Source organism: Pseudophryne corroboree, unplaced genomic scaffold, assembly GCF_028390025.1.
Source record: "Pseudophryne corroboree isolate aPseCor3 unplaced genomic scaffold, aPseCor3.hap2 scaffold_911, whole genome shotgun sequence".
NCBI classification, from domain to species: Eukaryota; Metazoa; Chordata; class Amphibia; order Anura; family Myobatrachidae; genus Pseudophryne; species Pseudophryne corroboree.
In genome coordinates this window covers 123,654-144,067 of record NW_026970491.1, presented here as the reverse complement: position 1 = coordinate 144,067, position 20,414 = coordinate 123,654, and the positions used below count along the sequence as shown (strand labels likewise).

Below are 20,414 nucleotides of genomic sequence, written 5' to 3'. Positions count from 1 at the left end.
GATAGTGCACAAGGGTATAAAAGGGAGGGGCTCAAGAAAAAAGAAGTGGAAACAGACAGCAAACTAGGCTGGAGAGAGACCTGAGACAAAGAGATCTGAATTATACGAGAGCCGACCAGGGGAAACACAAATTATGCAGTCAAGTTTCCCACATTTGGGGAAATCGCAGGGGCAGCACACCCAGAGTGCAATGGGTGAGCCTTGCCCTGGAAGAAGCACCTTCATGATCATAGTATCTCACCTGGCAGGTAAGTAGGAGTTGGGCTTGAGCTGGGGAGGGTCGCTGCTCGGGCACCCCCCTGTCAAGTGAAGGAGATCCAACTGAGGCAGCACAAGGGAACTCTCGAAAGAAGAACAAGGCTAGAGGAAGATCTGAAACAAAGAAATCTGACTTTTACCAGAGCTGACCAGAGGAAAACACAAACACAGTCCCCCACTACCACAAATAATGCAGTCGAGTTACCCACATTTGGGGAAATCACAGGGGTCAGCATACCCAGAATGCAATGAATGAACCTCACCCTGGGAGAATAATCTTCATGACCATGGTATCTCATATGCAAAATAAGTATGATTTGGGATAGGGCTGGGGAGGGCCGCTGCTCAGGCACATCTCTGTCAAGTAAAGGAGATTCAACTGAGGCAGCACAAGGGAACTCTCATCTGGGGACAACAACTGCAGGGAGAACACATATTTTCAGATGAACATGGGAGGGCAGAAGGCTGCCTAATACTGAAGCACCCCCAAACAACAAACCAAATGCAACAACTAGTGCAAGCATTCCTGTTTGTTTCTGAAGCCAACTTTGACCCACTGCTTGGATGACATCACCATATGCAAATCCATCTGCTGCAGGCCTTCCCCCAGGAATGCTTGCACTCTTTATATGAAATCCGAATCTCGCGAGAATCCGACAGCGGGATGATGACATTTTCCCTTGTTCAGGTTTTCCGAGTCAGGCGGGAACAACCGAGCCTGCCTCGGAGGAGGAGTTCGTGGGGTTCGTGGGGAATTCGGTTCTCGGAGAACCGAACCCGCTCCTCTCTACCTTATACCCATCAATTTTTTTTATTTTCAATCTAAGCCCCTGCAGTTTTCTGTAAGCATCTGCTTTGCTATGATGATCAACAAGTCACAAGGGCAAACACTCAGGGCTTGAGGTGTAGATCTTAGGACCAGCTGCTACAAGCATGGCAGAGGTGTCACTATCACTGGTGACACCCAGAGAGGTGGCGAGGGAGATTGTAATGCAGTGCGCGCAGATAAGCAGCGCAATGGTAAAAAGGAGGCATGGTTTCATAGGTAGGGGCGTGGCCTGGTGGCCTGAATCTACATTTTGTTGCTCCGGGTGTCCCGGGGGTTGGGGGCTGCACCGGGGACTAGTGTGTGAGCGGTGCTGGCTCCTGCACAGTGACATGGCATGGCCACTAGAGATGTGCACCGGAAATTTTTCGGGTTTTGTGTTTTGGTTTTGGGTTCGGTTCCGCGGCCGTGTTTTGGGTTCGAACGCGTTTTGGCTAAACCTCACCGAATTTTTTTTGTCGGATTCGGGTGTGTTTTGGATTCGGGTGTTTTTTTCAAAAAACCCTAAAAAACAGCTTAAATCATAGAATTTGGGAGTCATTTTGATCCCAAAGTATTATTAACCTCAATAACCATAATTTCCACTAATTTTCAGTCTATTCTTAACACCTCACACCTCACAATATTATTTTTAGTCCTAAAATTTGCACCGAGGTCGCTGGATGACTAAGCTCAGTGACCCAAGTGGCCGACACAAACACCTGGCCCATCTAGGAGTGGCACTGCAGTGTCACGCATGATGGCCCTTCCAAAAAACACTCCCCAAACAGCACATGACGCAAAGAAAAAAAGAGGCGCAATGAGGTAGCTGTGTGACTAAGCTCAGCGACCCAAGTGGCCGACACAAACACCTGGCCCATCTAGGAGTGGCACTGCAGTGTCACGCAGGATGGCCCTTCCAAAAAACACTCCCCAAACAGCACATGACGCAAAGAAAAAAAGAGGCGCAATGAGGTAGCTGTGTGACTAAGCTCAGCGACCCAAGTGGCCGACACAAACACCTGGCCCATCTAGGAGTGGCACTGCAGTGTCACGCAGGATGGCCCTTCCAAAAACACTCCCCAAACAGCACATGACGCAAAGAAAAAAAGAGGCGCAATGAGGTAGCTGTGTGACTAAGCTCAGCGACCCAAGTGGCCGACACAAACACCTGGCCCATCTAGGAGTGGCACTGCAGTGTCACGCAGGATGGCCCTTCCAAAAAACACTCCCCAAACAGCACATGACGCAAAGAAAAAAAGTGGCGCAATGAGGTAGCTGTGTGACTAAGCTCAGCGACCCAAGTGGACGACACAAACACCTGGCCCATCTAGGAGTGTCACTGCAGTGTCACGCAGGATGGCCCTTCCAAAAAACACTCCCCAAACAGCACATGTCGCAAAGAAAAAAAGAGGCGCAATGAGGTAGCTGTGTGACTAAGCTCAGCGACCCAAGTGGCCGACACAAACACCTGGCCCATCTAGGAGTGGCACTGCAGTGTCACGCAGGATGGCCCTTCCAAAAAACACTCCCCAAACAGCACATGACGCAAAGAAAAATAAAAGAAAAAAGAGGTGCAAGGTGGAATTGCCTTGGGCCCTCCCACCCACCCTTATGTTGTATAAACAGGACATGCACACTTTAACCAACCCATCATTTCAGTGACAGGGTCTGCCACACGACTGTGACTGAAATGACGGGTTGGTTTGGACCCCCACCAAAAAAGAAGCAATAAATCTCTCCTTGCACAAACTGGCTCTATAGAGGCAAGATGTCCACCTCATCATCATCCTCCGATTCATCACCGTGTACATCCCCCTCCTCACAGATTATCAATTCGTCCCCACTGGAATCCACCATCTCAGCTCCCTGTATACTTTGTGGAGGCAATTGCTGCTGGTCAATGTCTCCACGGAGCAATTGATTATAATTCATTTTAATGAACATCATCTTCTCCACATTTTCTGGAAGTAACCTCGTACGCCGATTGCTGACAAGGTGAGCGGCGGCACTAAACACTCTTTCGGAGTACACACTTGTGGGAGGGCAACTTAGGTAGAATAAAGCCAGTTTGTGCAAGGGCCTCCAAATTGCCTCTTTTTCCTGCCAGTATACGTACGGACTGTCTGACGTGCCTACTTGGATGCGGTCACTCATATAATCCTCCACCATTCTTTCAATGGTGAGAGAATCATATGCAGTGACAGTAGACGACATGTCCGTAATCGTTGGCAGGTCCTTCAGTCCGGACCAGATGTCAGCATCAGCAGTCGCTCCAGACTGCCCTGCATCACCGCCAGCGGGTGGGCTCGGAATTCTGAGCCTTTTCCTCGCACCCCCAATTGCGGGAGACTGTGAAGGAGGAGCTGTTGACCGATCAAGTTCCGCTTGACTTGATAATTTTCTCACCAGCAGGTCTTTGAACCCCTGCAGACTTGTGTCTGCCGGAAAGAGAGATACAACGTAGGTTTTAAATCTAGGATCGAGCACGGTGGCCAAAATGTAGTGCTCTGATTTCAACAGATTGACCACCCGTGAATCCTGGTTAAGCGAATGAAGGGCTCCATCCACAAGTCCCACATGCCTAGCGGAATCGCTCTGTCTTAGCTCCTCCTTCAATGTCTCCAGCTTCTTCTGCAAAAGCCTGATGACGGGAATGACCTGACTCAGGCTGGCAGTGTCTGAACTGATATCACGTGTGGCAAGTTCAAAAGGTTGCAGAACCTTGCACAACGTTGAAATCATTCTCCACTGCGCTTGAGACAGGTGCATTCCACCTCCTATATCGTGGTCAGATGTATAGGCTTGAATGGCCTTTTGCTGCTCCTCCATCCTCTGAAGCATATAGAGGGTTGAATTCCACCTCGTTTCCACTTCTTGCTTCAGATGATGGCAGGGCAGGTTCAGGCGTTTTTGGTGTTGCTCCAGTCTTCTGTACGTGGTGCCTGTACGCCGAAAGTGTCCCGCAATTCTTGTGGCCACCGACAGCATCTCTTGCACGCCCCTGTCGTTTTTTAAATAATTCTGCACCACCAAATTCAAGGTATGTGCAAAACATGGGACGTGCTGGAATTTGCCCAGATATAATGCACGCACAATATTGCTGGCGTTGTCCGATGCCACAAATCCACAGGAGAGTCCAATTGGGGTAAGCCATTCTGTGATGATCTTCCTCAGTTGCCGTAAGAGGTTTTCATCTGTGTGCGTATTCTGGAAAGCGGTGATACAAAGCGTAGCCTGCCTAGGAAAGAGTTGGCGTTTGCGAGATGCTGCTACTGGTGCCGCCGCTGCTGTTCTTGCGGCGGGAGTCAATACATCTACCCAGTGGGCTGTCACAGTCATATAGTCCTGAGTCTGCCCTGCTCCACTTGTCCACATGTCCGTGGTTAAGTGGACATTGGGTACAACTGCATTTTTTAGGACACTGGTGAGTCTTTTTCTGAGGTCTGTGTACATTTTCGGTATCGCCTGCCTAGAGAAATGGAACCTAGATAGTATTTGGTACCGGGGACACAGTACCTCAATCAAGTCTATAGTTGGCTCTGAAGTAATGATGGATACCGGAACCACGTTTCTCACTGCCCAGGATGCCAAGGCCTCAGTTATCCGCTTTGCAGCAGGATGACTGCTGTGATATTTCATCTTCCTCGCAAAGGACTGTTGGACAGTCAATTGCTTGGTGGAAGTAGTAAAAGTGGTCTTACGACTTCCCCTCTGGGATGACCATCGACTCCCAGCAGCAACAACAGCAGCGCCAGCAGCAGTAGGCGTTACACTCAAGGATGCATCGGAGGAATCCCAGGCAGGAGAGAACTCGTCAGAATTGCCAGTGACATGGCCTGCAGGACTATTGGCATTCCTGGGGAAGGAGGAAATTGACACTGAGGGAGTTGGTGGGGTGGTTTGCGTGAGCTTGGTTACAAGAGGAAGGGATTTACTGGTCAGTGGACTGCTTCCGCTGTCGCCCAAAGTTTTTGAACTTGTCACTGACTTATGATGAATGCGCTGCAGGTGACGTATAAGGGAGGATGTTCCGAGGTGGTTAACGTCCTTACCCCTACTTATTACAGCTTGACAAAGGCAACACACGGCTTGACACCTGTTGTCCGCATTTCTGTTGAAATACTTCCACACCGAAGAGCTGATTTTTTTGGTATTTTCACCAGGCATGTCAATGGCCATATTCCTCCCACGGACAACAGGTGTCTCGCCGGGTGCCTGACTTAAACAAACCACCTCACCATCAGAATCCTCCTTGTCAATTTCCTCCCCAGCGCCAGCAACACCCATATTCTCCTCATCCTGGTGTACTTCAACACTGACATCTTCAATCTGACTATCAGGAACTGGACTGCGGGTGCTCCTTCCAGCACTTGCAGGGGGCGTGCAAATGGTGGAAGGTGCATGCTCTTCACGTCCAGTGTTGGGAAGGTCAGGCATCGCAACCGACACAATTGGACTCTCCTTGTGGATTTGTGATTTTGAAGAACGCACAGTTCTTTGCTGTGCTTTTGCCAGCTTAAGTCTTTTCATTTTTCTAGCGAGAGGCTGAGTGCTTCCATCCTCATGTGAAGCTGAACCACTAGCCATGAAGATAGGCCAGGGCCTCAGCCGTTCCTTGCCACTCCGTGTGGTAAATGGCATATTGGCAAGTTTACGCTTCTCCTCCGACGATTTTTATTTAGATTTTTGAGTCATTTTTTTACTGATCTTTTGTGTTTTGGATTTTACATGCTCTGTACTATGACATTGGGCATCGGCCTTGGCAGACGACGTTGATGGAATTTCATCGTCTCGGCCATGACTAGTGGCAGCAGCTTCAGCACGAGGTGGAAGTGGATCTTGATCTTTCCCTATTTTTGGAACCTCAACATTTTTGTTCTCCATATTTTAATAGGCACAACTAAAAGGCACCTCAGGTAAACAATGGAGATGGATGGATACTAGTATACTTATGGATGACGAGTGACTGACGACACAGAGGTAGCTACAGCCGTGGACTACCGTACTGCGTCTGCTAGTATAGAGATGATAATTAATGATATAAAAAAATATATATATATAACTACTGTAGGTATATATAATATAATGACGGACCTGGTGGACACTGTCAGCAGACTGCTAAACTACTAGTATGAAGAAGATAGAAAAAAACTTCCACCACAGGTAGGTAGGTATACAATTATGGACGAGCACTGACGACACAGAGATAGCCACAGCCGTGGCCTACCGTACTGCGTCTGCTAGTATAGAGATGATAATTAATGATATAAAAAAATATATATATAACTACTGTAGGTATATATAATATAATGACGGACCTGGTGGACACTGTCAGCAGACTGCTAAACTACTAGTATGAAGAAGATAGAAAAAAAAAACCACCACAGTTAGGTATACAATTATGGACGAGTGACGACACAGAGGTAGGTACAGCCGTGGACTACCGTACTGCGTCTGCTAGTATAGATAATATACTAAATATATTACTACTGTAGGTATATAATATAATGACGGACCTGGTGGACACTGTCAGCAGACTCCTAAACTACTAGTATGAAGAAGATAGAAAAAAAAACCCCACCACAGGTAGGTATACAATTATGGACGAGCACTGACGACACAGAGGTAGGTACAGCCGTGGACTACCGTACTGCATCTGCTAGTATAGATAATATAATAAATATATTACTACTGTAGGTATATAATATAATGACGGACCTGGTGGACACTGTCAGCAGACTGCTAAACTACTAGTATGAAGAAGATAAAAAAAAAACCCCACCACAGGTAGGTAGGTATACAATTATGGACGAGCACTGACGACACAGAGATAGCCACAGCCGTGGACTACCGTACTGCGTCTGCTAGTATAGATAATATAATAAATATATTACTACTGTAGGTATATAATATAATGATGGACCTGGTGGACACTGTCAGTAGACTCCTAAACTACTAGTATGAAGAAGATAGAAAAAAAAAAACCACCACAGGTAGGTAGGTATACAATTATGGACGAGCACTGACGACACAGAGATAGCCACAGCCGTGGACTACCGTACTGCGTCTGCTAATATAGAGATGATAAAGATGAAAAAAAAAATATAACACTACTGCAGGTAAATATTTATATAATATATGTATGACGGACCTGCTGGACACTGTCAGCAGAATGCATTTATAGAATAAAAAAAAAACACCACAGGAGTGTTTAACTTTTTCAGGCAGACAATATACTGGTGGTCACACTGGCAGCAAAAGTGTGCACTGTACTCCTGCTATAACTGCTCCCCAGTCTCCCCCACAATTAAGCTGTGTGAGCAGTGAGCACTCAGCACAGTCAGATATACATAGATGATATATCATGCAGCACACTGAGGCTGAGCACAGATATGGTATGTGTATCGTTTTTTTCAGGCAGAGAACGGATTATAAATAATAAAACTGGTGGTCACTATCAGCAAAACTCTGCACTACTGAGTACTCCTGACAAGTTCAACTGCTCCCCAAATTAGTAGTAAATCAAATGTCACTCGTCTCTATCTTCTAATCTAAACGGAGAGGACGCCAGCCACGTCCTCTCCCTATCAATCTCAATGCACGTGTGAAAATGGCGGCGACGCGCGGCTCCTTATATAGAATCCAAGTCTCGTGAGAATCCGACAGCGGGATGATGACGTTCGGGCGCGCTCGGGTTAACCGAGCAAGGCGAGAGGATCCGAGTCTGCTCGGACCCGAGCAAAAAAGGGTGAAGTTCGGGCGGGTTCGGATTCCGAGGAACCGAACCCGCTCATCTCTTATGGCCACCCAGCATGACGCCTCCCTTCTTGACCATGCTGTAATTGCAGTTGCACTGCAGTTCAGCGTGATCATAAAAAATGGTGTAGCCTCCTGCTGGTGCAGACTGTATGTGCGCGCAGGAAGCCGCCACCATTTTTGTGATCACAGCGGCTGAATGTGATGTCATACAGCTGCTGTGACCACGCCCCCTGTGTCTCCTCCATTGCAGACCCCATTTTGAAGCCTTGCCCCCGCACCGCTCCATCCCTGACTTGGAAATGGAGTGTTGCTGACCCCCCTCTCCCCCCCTGCCCCGATTGACAGGCAGAGGCGATCGCATTCTCTGCGGGGTGCCGCAGAAAATGCAGGCACATGCGTATGCTCTTAGCAATTTTTGCAGTTGGATCACTTATTGTGATTGCAATCCAACCTGAATCAGGCCCTATTACCTATCACAATGCGCTGCGGGCAGTACAAAATTGGTTTAATATAGGAGAAAAACCCCCAGACCTGTGCTCCTTAACTGTACCTGGTGGCTAGTGGAGCGGCTGCCCAGTAATCAGTGTCCACGCCAGTGCGCACACGGTCCACCCCCTACGGCCACGCTCCCCTTCATCAGCGGCCTCGTGATCCGGAAGGGCGGTGTGTGTGTGACTGACCTTAGGAAGAAACCGGAGCCTCCGCTGCAGTGACCCAGCAACCAGGGCACGGGAGTATACAGCGCCGCTGGGAGTGATGAAGCTGCAGTAAAGATGTCTATTAGACCTAGCCTGCTGCAGCCCTTGTAGATTCTCATAAAACAAGTTCTTCTTTTCTTGTCAAAATGAATAGCTAAGAATTGGCTTCCTGAGGCAGGCCCCTGTTAAGTGGCCTGCTACTGAAGGCACCAACTACAAACTGAGCTCCCTGTTCATGGAAGCGGGGTTATAGAGGAGGATGCGCTGAGCATCTTGGGAACAGTCAAAAGCTTTGAGTCGGTTGGTGCCTCAGATCAAGATCCTACTCTACACCCCAATGTGAATCCTTGTGGAGTCCTGTGTACCCCACAGAAGAAATTAATGTGTCACACCCATTGGCAGCAACCTTAGAATAGCTGCTGATGGGCACAATTGAGAAAGGAAGGGGGGGGGACATTTGAATCCAGCACATAGATGCAATTCAAATATGTAATTTGTACCTTCCTATTTTAAAATATAATGGATGAACTTCACCCTGTGAGAACAATCTTCATGATCAAGAGATCTCATATGCAAAATAAGTATGAGTTGGGATAGGGCTGGGGAGGGTGGCTGCTCGGGCAGCCCCTCCCCCATCAAGTTAAGGAGATTCAACTGAGGAAGCACAAGGGAACTCTCGTCTGGGGACAACAACTGCAGGGAGACCACATCTTTTCAGATGAACATGGGAGGGCGGAAGGCTGCCTAATACTGAAGCACCATCAAATATCAAACCATATGCAACAACTAGTACAAGCATTCCTGGGGGAAGGTCTGCAGCAGACGGATTTGCATACGGTGATGTCATCCAAGCAGTGGGCCAAAGTTGGCTGGAACCCTCATCTGCATATGAAAAGAGAAAAGGGGCATGCAGGGCATGGCGGCCTTTTGCGGTGCTTGGATGACCCCTAGTTCGCATTAAACACCCCCACCCTCCTTTGGTGTGGGGCTCATGTTGGCTATGCCCCAGCCCCTGAAGCATTCAAGCTGATTTCTTGCAGCAGCTGGGCACTGTAACAGCTCCAGAGCTGCTCTGTAAGGCAACTAAAAGGGTGTGGGCCCTGCAGCACTACCTGTAGTTCGCATTGTGCGTTGGAAGGCACAAAGTAAGCAGACGGGAGAAGTCAGGATAGTGCGCAAGGGCATAGAAGGGAGTGGCTCCAGAAAAGAGAAGTGGAAACAGACAGCAAACTAGGCTGGAGAGAGACCTGAGACAAAGAGATCTGAATTATACGAGAGCCGACCAGGGGAAACACAAATTATGCAATCAAGTTTCCCACATTTGGGGAAATCACAGGAGCAGCACACCCAGAGTGCAATGGGTGAGCCTTGCCCTGGGAGAAGCACCTTCATGATCATAGTATCTCACCTGGCAGGTAAGTAGGAGTTGGGCTAGAGCTGGGGAGGGTCACTGCTCGGGCACCCCCCTGTCAAGTGAAGGAGATCCAACTGAGGCAGCACAAGGGAACTCTCGAAAGAAGAACAAGGCTAGAGGAATATATGAGACAAAGAAATCTGACTTTTACCAGAGCTGACCAGAGGAAAACACAAACACAGTCCCCCACTACCACAAAAAATGCAGGCGAGTTTCCCACATTTGGGGAAATCACAGGGGTCAGCATACCCAGAATGCAATGAATGAACCTCACCCTGGGTGAACAATCTTCATGACCATGGTGTCTCCTATGCAAAATAAGTATGATTTGGGATAGGGCTGGGAGGGCCGCTGCTCAGGCACATCTCTGTCAAGTAAAGGAGATTCAACTGAGGCAGCACAAGGGAACTCTCATCTGGGGACAACAACTGCAGGGAGAACACATATTTTCAGATGAACATGGGAGGGCAGAAGGCTGCCTAATACTGAAGCACCCCCAAACAACAAACCAAATGCAACAACTAGTACAAGCATTCCTGGGGCAAGGCCTGCAGCAGATGGATTTGCATATGGTGATGTCATCCAAGCAGTGGGTCAAAGTTGGCTTCAACCCTCATCTGCATATGAAAAGAGAAAAGGGGCGTGCAGGGCATGGCGGCCTTTTGCGGTGCTTGGATTACCCCTAGTTCGCATTAAACACCCCCACCCACCTTTGGTGTGGGGCTCATGTTGGCCATGCCCCATCCCCTGAAGCATTCAAGCTGATTTCTTGCAGCAGCTGGGCACTGTAACAGCTCCAGAGCTGCTCTTTAAGGCAAGTAAAAGATTGTGTGGGCCCTGCAGCACTACCTGTAGTTTGCATTGTGCATTGGAAGGCACAAAGTAAGCAGACGGGAGGAGAAGTCAGGATAGTGCACAAGGGTATAGAAGGGAGGGGCTCAAGATAAAAGAAGTGGAAACAGACAGCAAACTAGGCTGGAGAAAGACCTGAGACAAAGAGATCTGAATTATACGAGAGCCGACCAGAGGAAACACAAATTATGCAGTCAAGTGTCCCACATTTGGGGAAATCGTAGGAGCAGCACACCCAGAGTGCAATGGGTGAGCCTTGCCCTGGGAGAAGCACCTTCCTGATCATAGTATCTCACCTGGCAGGTAAGTAGGAGTTGGGCTAGAGCTGGGGAGGGTCGCTGCTCGGGCACCCCCCTGTCAAGTGAAGGAGATCCACCTGAGGCAGCACAAGGGAACTCTCGAAAGAAGAACAAGGCTAGAGGAAAATCTGAGACAAAGAAATCTGAGTTTTAACAGAGCTGACCAGAGGAAAGCACAAACACAGTCCCCCACTACCACAAATAATGCAGTCGAGCTTCCCACATTTGGGTAAATCACAGGGGTCAGCATACCCAAAATGCAATGAATGAACCTCACCCTGGGAGAACAATCTTCATGACCATGGTATCTCCTATGCAAAATAAGTATGATTTGGGATAGGGCTGGGGAGGGCCGCAGCTCATGCACATCTCTGTCAAGTAAAGGAGATTCAACTGAGGCAGCACAAGGGAACTCTCATCTGGGGACAACAACTGCAGGGAGAACACATATTTTCAGATGAACATGGGAGGGCAGAAGGCTGCCTAATACTGAAGCACCCCCAAACAACAAACCAAATGCAACAACTAGTGCAAGCATTCCTGGGGGAAGTTCTGCAGAAGACGGATTTGCATACGGTGATGTCATCCAAGCAGTGGGCCAAAGTTGGCTGGAACCCTCATCTGCATATGAAAAGAGAAAAGGGGTATGCAGGGCATGGCGGCCTTTTGCGGCGCTTGGATGACCCTTAGTTCGCATTAAACACCCCCACCCTCCTTCGGTGTGGGGCTCATGTTGGCCATGCCCCATCCCCTGAAGCATTCAAGCTGATTTCTTGCAGCAGCTTGGCACTGTATCAGCTCCAGAGCTGCTCTGTAAGGCAAGTAAAAGGGTGTGGGCCCTGCAGCACTACCTGTAGTTTGCATTGTGCATTGGAAGGCACAAAGTAAGCAGACAGGAGGAGAAGTCAGGATAGTGCACAAGGGTATAAAAGCGAGTTTCCCACATTTGGGAAAATCACAGGGGTCAGCATACCCAGAATGCAATGAATGAACCTCACCCTGGGAGAACAATCTTCATGACCATGGTATCTCCTATGCAAAATAAGTATGATTTGGGATAGGGCTGGGGAGGGCCGCTGCTCAGGCACATCTCTGTCAAGTAAAGGAGATTCAACTGAGGCAGCACAAGGGAACTCTCATCTGGGGACAACAACTGCAGGGAGAACACATATTTTCAGATAAAAATCTTGGTCATGCTCTGGTTTCTCTTCAGAACGAACAAATCTTTCGCCTTTTATTAAAGATTTCCGTGGAGAGGAGCAAAACCGAGTTTTATCTCAATTTTTGCATGCCCCATCTTTTTGGGGTTTCTTTTATCGGTTTAAAGATAGAATGAGTGTGCTTTAATGTAAGCTCATTTGCATAGAAATGACAGTAAATGTTTGTTTCTTTTCAAACAGAACTTTCTTGACCATGCTACTTGCTTGAAAGATCTGGGAGCACATGGAATACAGTACAAACCATGCTTATAGCAAGGAGAAGCCAGGTGAGAAATCTGCTTACTTTCAAGTTGGGCGCTCACTTTGATCTGAATGAGGACTGCTGGCACAGCATTTAGGCGACAGGTGGAATCTTGGTCATGCTCTGGTTTCTCTTCAGAACGAACAAATCTTTCGCCTTTTATTAAAGATTTCTGTGGAGAGGAGCAAAACTGAGTTTTATCTCAATTTTTGCATGCCCCATATTATTGGGGTTTCTTTTATCAGTTTCTTGTTAGCTTTAATGTAAGTTTATTTGCATAACAATGACTATAAATGTCTGTTTCTTTTCAAGCAGAACTTTCTTGACCATTCTAATTGCTTGAAAGATCTGGGAGCACATGGAAAAGAGTACAAACCATGCTTATAGCAAGGGGAAGCCTGGTGAGAAATCTGCTTTCTTTCTTTCAAATTGGGTGCTCACTTTGCGCTGAATGAGGACTGCTGGCATGGCACTCAGGCGACAGGTGGAATCTTAGTCATACTCTGGTTTCTCTTCAAAACGAACAGATCTTTCGCCTTTTACTAAAGATTTCCGTGGAGAGGAGCAAAACTGAGTTTTATCTCAATTTTTGCATGCTCCGTCTTATTGGGGTTTCTTTTATCGGTTTAAAGATAGAACGAGTGTGCTTTAATGTAAGCTCATTTGCATAGAAATGACAGTAAATGTTTGTTTCTTTTCAAACAGAACTTTCTTGACTATACTAAATGCTTGAAAGATCTGGGAGCACATGGAAAAGAGTACAAACCATGTTTATAGCAAGGGGAAGCCTGGTGAGAAATCTGCTTTCTTTCTTTCAAATTGGGTGCTCACTTTGAGCTGAATGAGGACTGCTGGCATGGCACTCAGGCGACAGGTGGAATCTTGGTCATGTTCTGGTTTCTTTTCAGAACGAACAAATCTTTCGCCTTTTACTAAAGATTTCCGTGGAGAGGAGCAAAACTGAGTTTTATCTCAATTTTTGCATGCCCCATCTTATTGGGATTTTATTTTATCGGTTTAAAGATAGAACGAGTGTGCTTTAATGTAAGCTCATTTGCATAGAAATGACAGTAAATGTTTGTTTCTTTTCAAACAGAACTTTCTTGACCACACTAATTGCTTGAAAGATCTGGGAGCACATGGAAAAGAGTACAAACCATGTTTATAGCAAGGGGAAGCCTGGTGAGAAATCTGCTTTCTTTCTTTCAAATTGGGTGCTCACTTTGAGCTGAATGAGGATTGCTGGCATGGCACTCAGGCGACAGGTGGAATCTTGGTCATGCTCTGGTTTCTCTTCAAAACGAACAGATCTTTCGCCTTTTACTAAAGATTTCCGTGGAGAGGAGCAAAACTGAGTTTTATCTCAATTTTTGCATGCTCCGTCTTATTGGGGTTTCTTTTATCGGTTTAAAGATAGAACGAGTGTGCTTTAATGTAAGCTCATTTGCATAGAAATGACAGTAAATGTTTGTTTCTTTTCAAACAGAACTTTCTTGACTATACTAATTGCTTGAAAGATCTGGGAGCACATGGAAAAGAGTACAAACCATGTTTATAGCAAGGGGAAGCCTGGTGAGAAATCTGCTTTCTTTCTTTCAAATTGGGTGCTCACTTTGAGCTGAATGAGGACTGCTGGCATGGCACTCAGGCGACAGGTGGAATCTTGGTCATGTTCTGGTTTCTCTTCAGAACGAACAAATCTTTCGCCTTTTACTAAAGATTTCCGTGGAGAGGAGCAAAACTGAGTTTTATCTCAATTTTTGCATGCCCCATCTTATTGGGGTTTTATTTTATCGGTTTAAAGATAGAACGAGTGTGCTTTAATGTAAGCTCATTTGCATAGAAATGACAGTAAATGTTTGTTTCTTTTCAAACAGAACTTTCTTGACCACACTAATTGCTTGAAAGATCTGGGAGCACATGGAAAAGAGTACAAACCATGTTTATAGCAAGGGGAAGCCTGGTGAGAAATCTGCTTTCTTTCATTCAAATTGGGTGCTCACTTTCAGCTGAATGAGAACTGCTGGCATGGCACTCAGGCGACAGGTGGAATCTTGGTCATGCTCTGGTTTCTCTTCAGAACTAACAAATATTTCGCCTTTTATTAAAGATTTCCGTGGAGAGGAGCAAAACTGAGTTTTATCTCAATTTTTGCATGCCCCATATTATTGGGGTTTCTTTTATCAGTTTAAAGACAGAACGAGTGTGCTTTCTTGTTAGCTTTAATGTAAGTTTATTTGCATAACAATGACAGTAAATGTTGTTTCTTTTCAAACAGAACTTTCTTGACCATGCTACTTGCTTAAAGGTCTGGGAGCACATGGAAAACAGTACAAACCATGCAGTATCACAAGAGCCTTTATTTGATCTTTCATGAAGATAGAGCAGAATTGAGGACACGTCAACAATTTCTGCCGAAGGTGGTTCATCTTTCCACATGGTGCCTTTGGCCACTGACACCTTCGTTGAGTCAAAGTCTCTGGCTGTGGTCAGAACTTTGAAAATGTATGTCACCAGAACGGTTCAGATTAGGAAAACAGAGGCTCTGTTTGTCCTGTATGCTCCCAACAGGATTTGGTGTCCTGCTTCCATGCAGACCATTATGCGCTGGATCTGTGGTAAGATTCAGCATGCTCGTTCCACGGCAGGATTGCCGTTACTGAAGTAGGTGAAGACCCATTCTACTAGAAAGGTGGGTTCATCCTTGGCAGCTGGTCGGGGAGTCTCGGCATTGCAACTTTGCCGAGCAGCTATTTAGTAAACACTTTTGCTAAGTTTTACAAGTTTGATACCTTGGCTGATGATAACCTTAAGTTGGGTCATTCGGTGCTGCAGAGTCGTACGCACTCTCCCACCCGTTCAAGAGCTTTGGTATAACCCCATGGTTCTTAATGTGACCCCAGCATCCTCTAGGTCGTATGAGAAAATAGGATTTTAATACCTACCGGTAAATCCTTTTCTCTTAGTCTGTAGAGGATGCTGGGCACCCGTCCCAGTCCATACTGTGTCTGCAGTTATTACTTGTGGTTATACACATGTTGTGTTATGGTTCTGGTCAGCTTTTTGCTGCAATTGTTCATGCCGTTGGCTTGTGTTCTGTTGAATGCCACGTTCTGCGGCATGTTTAAGGTGTGAGCTGGTAAGATGCTCACCTTAGTTTAACAATAAATCCTTTCCTCGAAATGTCCGTCTCCCTGGGCACAGTTCCTATAACTGGAGTCTGGAGGAGGGGCATAGAGGGAGGAGCCAGTTCACACCCTTTGAAAGTCTTAAAGTGCCCATGTCTCTTGCGGATCCCGTCTATACCCCATGGTTCTTAATGTGACCCCAGCATCCTCTACGGACTAAGAGAAAAGAATGCCCTTGCGCACTATCCTGACTTCTCCTCCCGTCTGCTTACTTTGTGCCTTCCAACGCACAATGCGAACTACAGGTGGTGCTGCAGGGCCCACACCCTTTTACTTGCCTTACAGAACAGCTCTGGAGCTGTTACAGTGCCCAGCTGCTGCAAGAAATCAGCTTGAATGCTTCAGGGGATGGGGCATGGCCAACATGAGCCCCACACCAAAGGAGGGTGGGGGTGTTTAATGTGAACTAGGGGTCATCCAAGCACTGCAAAAGGCCGCCATGCCCTGCATGCCCCTTTTCTCTTTTCATATGCAGATGAGGGTTCCAGTCAACTTTGGCCCACTGCTTGGATAACATCACCGTATGCAAATCCGTCTGCTGCAGACCTTCCCCCAGGAATGCTTGTACTAGTTGTTGCATATGGCGCTTCAGTATTAGGCAGCCTTCCGCCCTCCAATGTTCATCTGAAAAGATGTGGTCTCCCTGCAGTTGTTGTCCCCAGACGAGAGTTCCCTTGTGCTTCCTCAGTTGAATCTCCTTAACTTGACGGGGGAGGTGCTGCCCGAGCAGCCCTCCCCAGCCCTATCCCAACTCATATTTATTTTGCATATGAGATCTCTTGATCATGAAGATTGTTCTCACAGGGTGAGGTTCATCCATTATATTTTAAAATAGGAAGGTACGAATTACATATTTGAATTGCATCTATGTGCTGGATTCAAATGTCCCCCCCCCCTTCCTTTCTCAATTGTGCCCGTCAGCAGCTATTCTAAGGTTGCTGCCAATGGGTGTGACACATTAATTTCTTCTGTGGGGTACACTGGACTCCACAAGGATTCACATTGGGGTGTAGAGTAGGATCTTGATCTGAGGCACCAACCGGCTCAAAGCTTTTGACTGTTCCCAAGAAGCTCAGTGCATTCTCCTCTATAACCCCGCTTCCATGAACAGGGAGCTCAGTTTGTAGTTGGTGCCTTCAGTAGCAGGCCAATTAACAGGGGCCTGCCTCAGGCAGCCTATTCTTAGCTATTAATTTTGACAAGAAAAGAAGAACTTGTTTTATGAGAATCTACAAGGGCTGCAGCAGGCTAGGTCTAATAGACATCTTTACTGCAGCTTCATCACTCCCAGCGGCGCTGTATACTCCCGTGCCCTGGTTGCTGGGTCACTGCAGCGGAGGCTCCGGTTTCATCCTAAGGTCAGTCACACACACACCACCCTTCCGGATCACGAGGCCGCTGCTGAAGGGGAGCGAGGCCGTAGGGGGTGGGCCGTGTGCGCACTGCGGTGGACACTGATTACTGGGCAGCCGCTCCACTAGCCACCAGGTACAGTTAAGGAGCACAGGTCTGGGGGTTTTTCTCCTATATTAACCCAATTTTGTACTGCCCGCAGCGCATTGTGATAGGTAATAGGGCCTGATTCAGGTTGGATTGCAATCACAATAAGCGATCCAACTGCAAAAATTGCTAAGAGCATACGCATGTGCCTGCATTTTCTGCGGCACCCCGCAGAGAATGTGATCGCCTCTGCCTGTCAATCGGGGCGGGGAAGGGGGGGAGAGGTGGGTCAGCAACACTCCATTTCCAAGTCAGGGATGGAGCGGTGCGGGGGCAAGGCTTCAAAATGGGGTCTGCAACGGAGGAGACACAGGGGGCGTGGTCACAGCGACTGTATGACATCACATTCAGCCGCTGTGATCACAAAAATGGTGGCGGCTTCCTGCGCGCACATACAGTCTGCACCAGCAGGAGCCTACACCATTTTTTATGATCACGCTGAACTGCAGTGCGACTGCAATTACAGCATGGTCAAGAAGGGAGGCGTCATGCTGGGTGGCCATGCCCTGTCACTTTGCAGGAGCCAGCACCGCTCACACACTAGTCCCCGGGTGCAGCCCCCAACCCCCGGGACACCCGGAGCAACAAAATGTAGATTCAGGCCACCAGGCCACGCCCCTACCTATGAAACCATGCCTCCTTTTTACCATTGCACTGCTTATCTGCGCGCACTGCATTACAATCTCCCTCGCCACCTCTCTGGGTGTCACCAGTGATAGTGACACCTCTGCCATGCTTGTAGCAGCTGGTCCTAAGATCTACGCCTCAAACCCTGAGTGTTTGCCCTTGTGACTTGTTGATCATCATAGCGAAGCAGATGCTTACAGAAAACTGCAGGGGCTTAGATTGAAAATAAAAAAATTGATAGGGTATAAGGTAGAGAGGAGCGGGTTCGGTTCTCCGAGAACCGAATTCCCCACGAACTCCACGTGGTTTACACTGGTCCGAGGCAGGCTCGGTTGTTCCCGCCTGACTCGGAAAACCTGAACAAGGGAAAATGTCATCATCCCGCTGTCGGATTCTCGCGAGATTCGGATTCCATATAAAGAGCTGCGCGTTGCTGCCATTTTTACTCGTGCATTGAAGAGAGAGCGGAGAGGACGTGGCTATGTTCTCTCAGTGGAAATCTCAATATCAGTGCTCAGTATCAGTGGTTACTTATTGCTGCTCAGTAATACTAGTAGTGTGTCTCTCCTGCTCAGTGTCAGTTCTCAGTAGTATCCTCATCAGTGCTCAGTATCACTGTTCATTGTCTTGTGCTGCATTGTGTTGCTCAGCATAATACAGTACATTACTAATAGTCCAGTGCTGCATCTTGCTGCTCAGTGTCAGTTCTAGTATCCTCATCAGTGCTCACTATCACTGCTCATTGCATTGTGGTGTTCTGTATACTACAATAACATAGTAATATAGTAACATAGTTTTTGAGGTTGAATAGAGGCAAATTGCCCATCGTGTTCAACCTGTTTTAAGTTGTGATGATTCTACATACTTGCTGAATAATGTTTTATGACTAGTTAGCTACTATAACTCATGTTACCCCCGGATTAACCATGTTGATATTTTAAGTATTATAACCTTGGATAGCTTTTTCATTCAGAAATGTATCCATTCCTTTTTTAAATCCAATTACAGAGTCCGCCATTACCACCTTCCCTGGCAGGGAATTCCACATCCTGATTGCCCTAACAGTGAAGAAACCTTTCCTCCATTGCGTTCTGAACTTTCCTCCAGTCGCAGCGAGTGACCACGTGTTCTTTTAATAAATAATTCCTCTGATAACTCTTTGTTATGTATCTTTACATATTTGAAGATATTAATAATATCTCCTCTTAGGCACCTCTTTTCTAGTGTATAAATAATCAGCCTAGTAAGTCTTTCCTTATAGTCCAGTACTTTAAGGCCTTTAATCAATTTAGTCTTCAGGATCTCTGACACTTCCATGAGCAGCAGAGTAGTGCAATGGAAGCATGCTGGGCCCATAACCCAGAGGTCGATTGATCGAAACTATCCTCTGCTATGTGCATTTTTTTTTTTATAATTAAAGTAATCAAAAACTGGGATTGATATTTTGGCACTTTTATTTTTACTTAAAGTACAATAACTTTTATCATTTTAATTTGTTTTAATAGTATATTGACAGCATTGTTTTCTTTAAAAAATCCACTTAATTTTCTTTACCCTATTACTGAAATGGTAATTGACAAAAACAAACTACATTGTCACCAGAAGAGCAATGCAAAATGTACAAGTGATATATGAAAATCATCTTCCATCTTGAATTTCAATGATGCATTGGGACAACAATTTGTGAGAAACATCTTCACCCATAAAGAAAGATTTTCTTAATTCCTTACCTGTGTGCTGATTAGATATCACCTTGTTTTCACATTAAACATACTTCCCCATGAGGAAGCAGCAAGGATGCAGTGACGTTTCCTGGTGTCAACCTGTATTATTTCAGTAGACATTGAAATGAGGATGCATCTTTGATGCCTTTCCAATGAAGCAAGTTTAATTCAGTAATAGGTGAAAAACCATTCCTACAAAGGTGTTAATCAGAGACTTGGCTTTGTGGACACTTTTCAGAGAGCAAATTTGTTAGCATAAACATAAAATCAGAAAATTAAGAGCTGTTTAATCACTCAATTGGACTTTTCTGCCAGCATAATTTTTTTTCTCTGCAACTCACTGCTAAATTGTGCTTCCTAGCTGTTTTTTTATAAAATCACTTAATCAAATCTAACTCTGATTACATCAGAGAAGGCCAGGTACCCTACACCATAAGGGGGGTTTTTGAAATTTTGACTTGTCTACTTAAAGATCACCAAAATCTGATTACAAGGTCAATTACATCCCTGGGTGGGATTGAACCACCAACCTTTTGGTTAATAGCCAAACATGCTAACCGATTGCGCCACAGAGACACCTTGCGAAAGTCAATACTGACAAAGGCTAATAAGCATTCATCTAGAACGTTTCCTAGAAAAACTTTAAAAAGTCAATAATCTGGAGAATTTTTGTAAGAAACACATTGGTACTTTCCCATGATGAGTGAGTGCTTCAGGATTTCTTGCACTTACATGGGCTATTAACCAAAAGGTTGGTGGTTCAATCCCACCCAGGGATGTAATTGACCTTGTCATCAGATTTTGGTGATCTTTAAGTAGACAAGTC

At 46.4% G+C, this 20,414-nt stretch overlaps 13 non-coding genes and 1 pseudogene across 13 annotated transcripts; 7 read left to right on the top strand and 7 right to left on the bottom strand.

The window, feature by feature from the left end:
* Positions 1-93: 93 nt before the first annotated feature.
* LOC135045580 (U1 spliceosomal RNA) lies at positions 94-256 on the bottom strand. The gene has a single exon (XR_010238003.1). It is a non-coding gene; the product is annotated as a U1 spliceosomal RNA (small nuclear RNA).
* Positions 257-408: 152 nt separating this feature from the next.
* Positions 409-572, bottom strand: LOC135045669 (U1 spliceosomal RNA). Its single transcript, XR_010238084.1, has one exon. It is a non-coding gene; the product is annotated as a U1 spliceosomal RNA (small nuclear RNA).
* A 9,211-nt stretch (positions 573-9,783) lies between these two features.
* LOC135045585 (U1 spliceosomal RNA) lies at positions 9,784-9,946 on the bottom strand. The gene has a single exon (XR_010238008.1). It is a non-coding gene; the product is annotated as a U1 spliceosomal RNA (small nuclear RNA).
* A 152-nt stretch (positions 9,947-10,098) lies between these two features.
* LOC135045667 (U1 spliceosomal RNA) lies at positions 10,099-10,262 on the bottom strand. Its single transcript, XR_010238082.1, has one exon. It is a non-coding gene; the product is annotated as a U1 spliceosomal RNA (small nuclear RNA).
* A 675-nt stretch (positions 10,263-10,937) lies between these two features.
* On the bottom strand, positions 10,938-11,100 carry LOC135045680 (U1 spliceosomal RNA). The gene has a single exon (XR_010238096.1). It is a non-coding gene; the product is annotated as a U1 spliceosomal RNA (small nuclear RNA).
* Positions 11,101-11,252: 152 nt separating this feature from the next.
* Positions 11,253-11,416, bottom strand: LOC135045641 (U1 spliceosomal RNA). The gene has a single exon (XR_010238056.1). It is a non-coding gene; the product is annotated as a U1 spliceosomal RNA (small nuclear RNA).
* Positions 11,417-12,009: 593 nt separating this feature from the next.
* LOC135045604 (U1 spliceosomal RNA) lies at positions 12,010-12,137 on the bottom strand (annotated as a pseudogene).
* A 144-nt stretch (positions 12,138-12,281) lies between these two features.
* On the top strand, positions 12,282-12,397 carry LOC135045619 (U5 spliceosomal RNA). Its single transcript, XR_010238035.1, has one exon. It is a non-coding gene; the product is annotated as a U5 spliceosomal RNA (small nuclear RNA).
* A 270-nt stretch (positions 12,398-12,667) lies between these two features.
* On the top strand, positions 12,668-12,783 carry LOC135045626 (U5 spliceosomal RNA). The gene has a single exon (XR_010238042.1). It is a non-coding gene; the product is annotated as a U5 spliceosomal RNA (small nuclear RNA).
* Positions 12,784-13,047: 264 nt separating this feature from the next.
* Positions 13,048-13,163, top strand: LOC135045612 (U5 spliceosomal RNA). The gene has a single exon (XR_010238028.1). It is a non-coding gene; the product is annotated as a U5 spliceosomal RNA (small nuclear RNA).
* Positions 13,164-13,437: 274 nt separating this feature from the next.
* On the top strand, positions 13,438-13,553 carry LOC135045623 (U5 spliceosomal RNA). Its single transcript, XR_010238039.1, has one exon. It is a non-coding gene; the product is annotated as a U5 spliceosomal RNA (small nuclear RNA).
* Positions 13,554-13,828: 275 nt separating this feature from the next.
* On the top strand, positions 13,829-13,944 carry LOC135045621 (U5 spliceosomal RNA). The gene has a single exon (XR_010238037.1). It is a non-coding gene; the product is annotated as a U5 spliceosomal RNA (small nuclear RNA).
* Positions 13,945-14,218: 274 nt separating this feature from the next.
* LOC135045608 (U5 spliceosomal RNA) lies at positions 14,219-14,334 on the top strand. The gene has a single exon (XR_010238024.1). It is a non-coding gene; the product is annotated as a U5 spliceosomal RNA (small nuclear RNA).
* Positions 14,335-14,609: 275 nt separating this feature from the next.
* LOC135045630 (U5 spliceosomal RNA) lies at positions 14,610-14,725 on the top strand. Its single transcript, XR_010238046.1, has one exon. It is a non-coding gene; the product is annotated as a U5 spliceosomal RNA (small nuclear RNA).
* Positions 14,726-20,414: the final 5,689 nt, after the last annotated feature.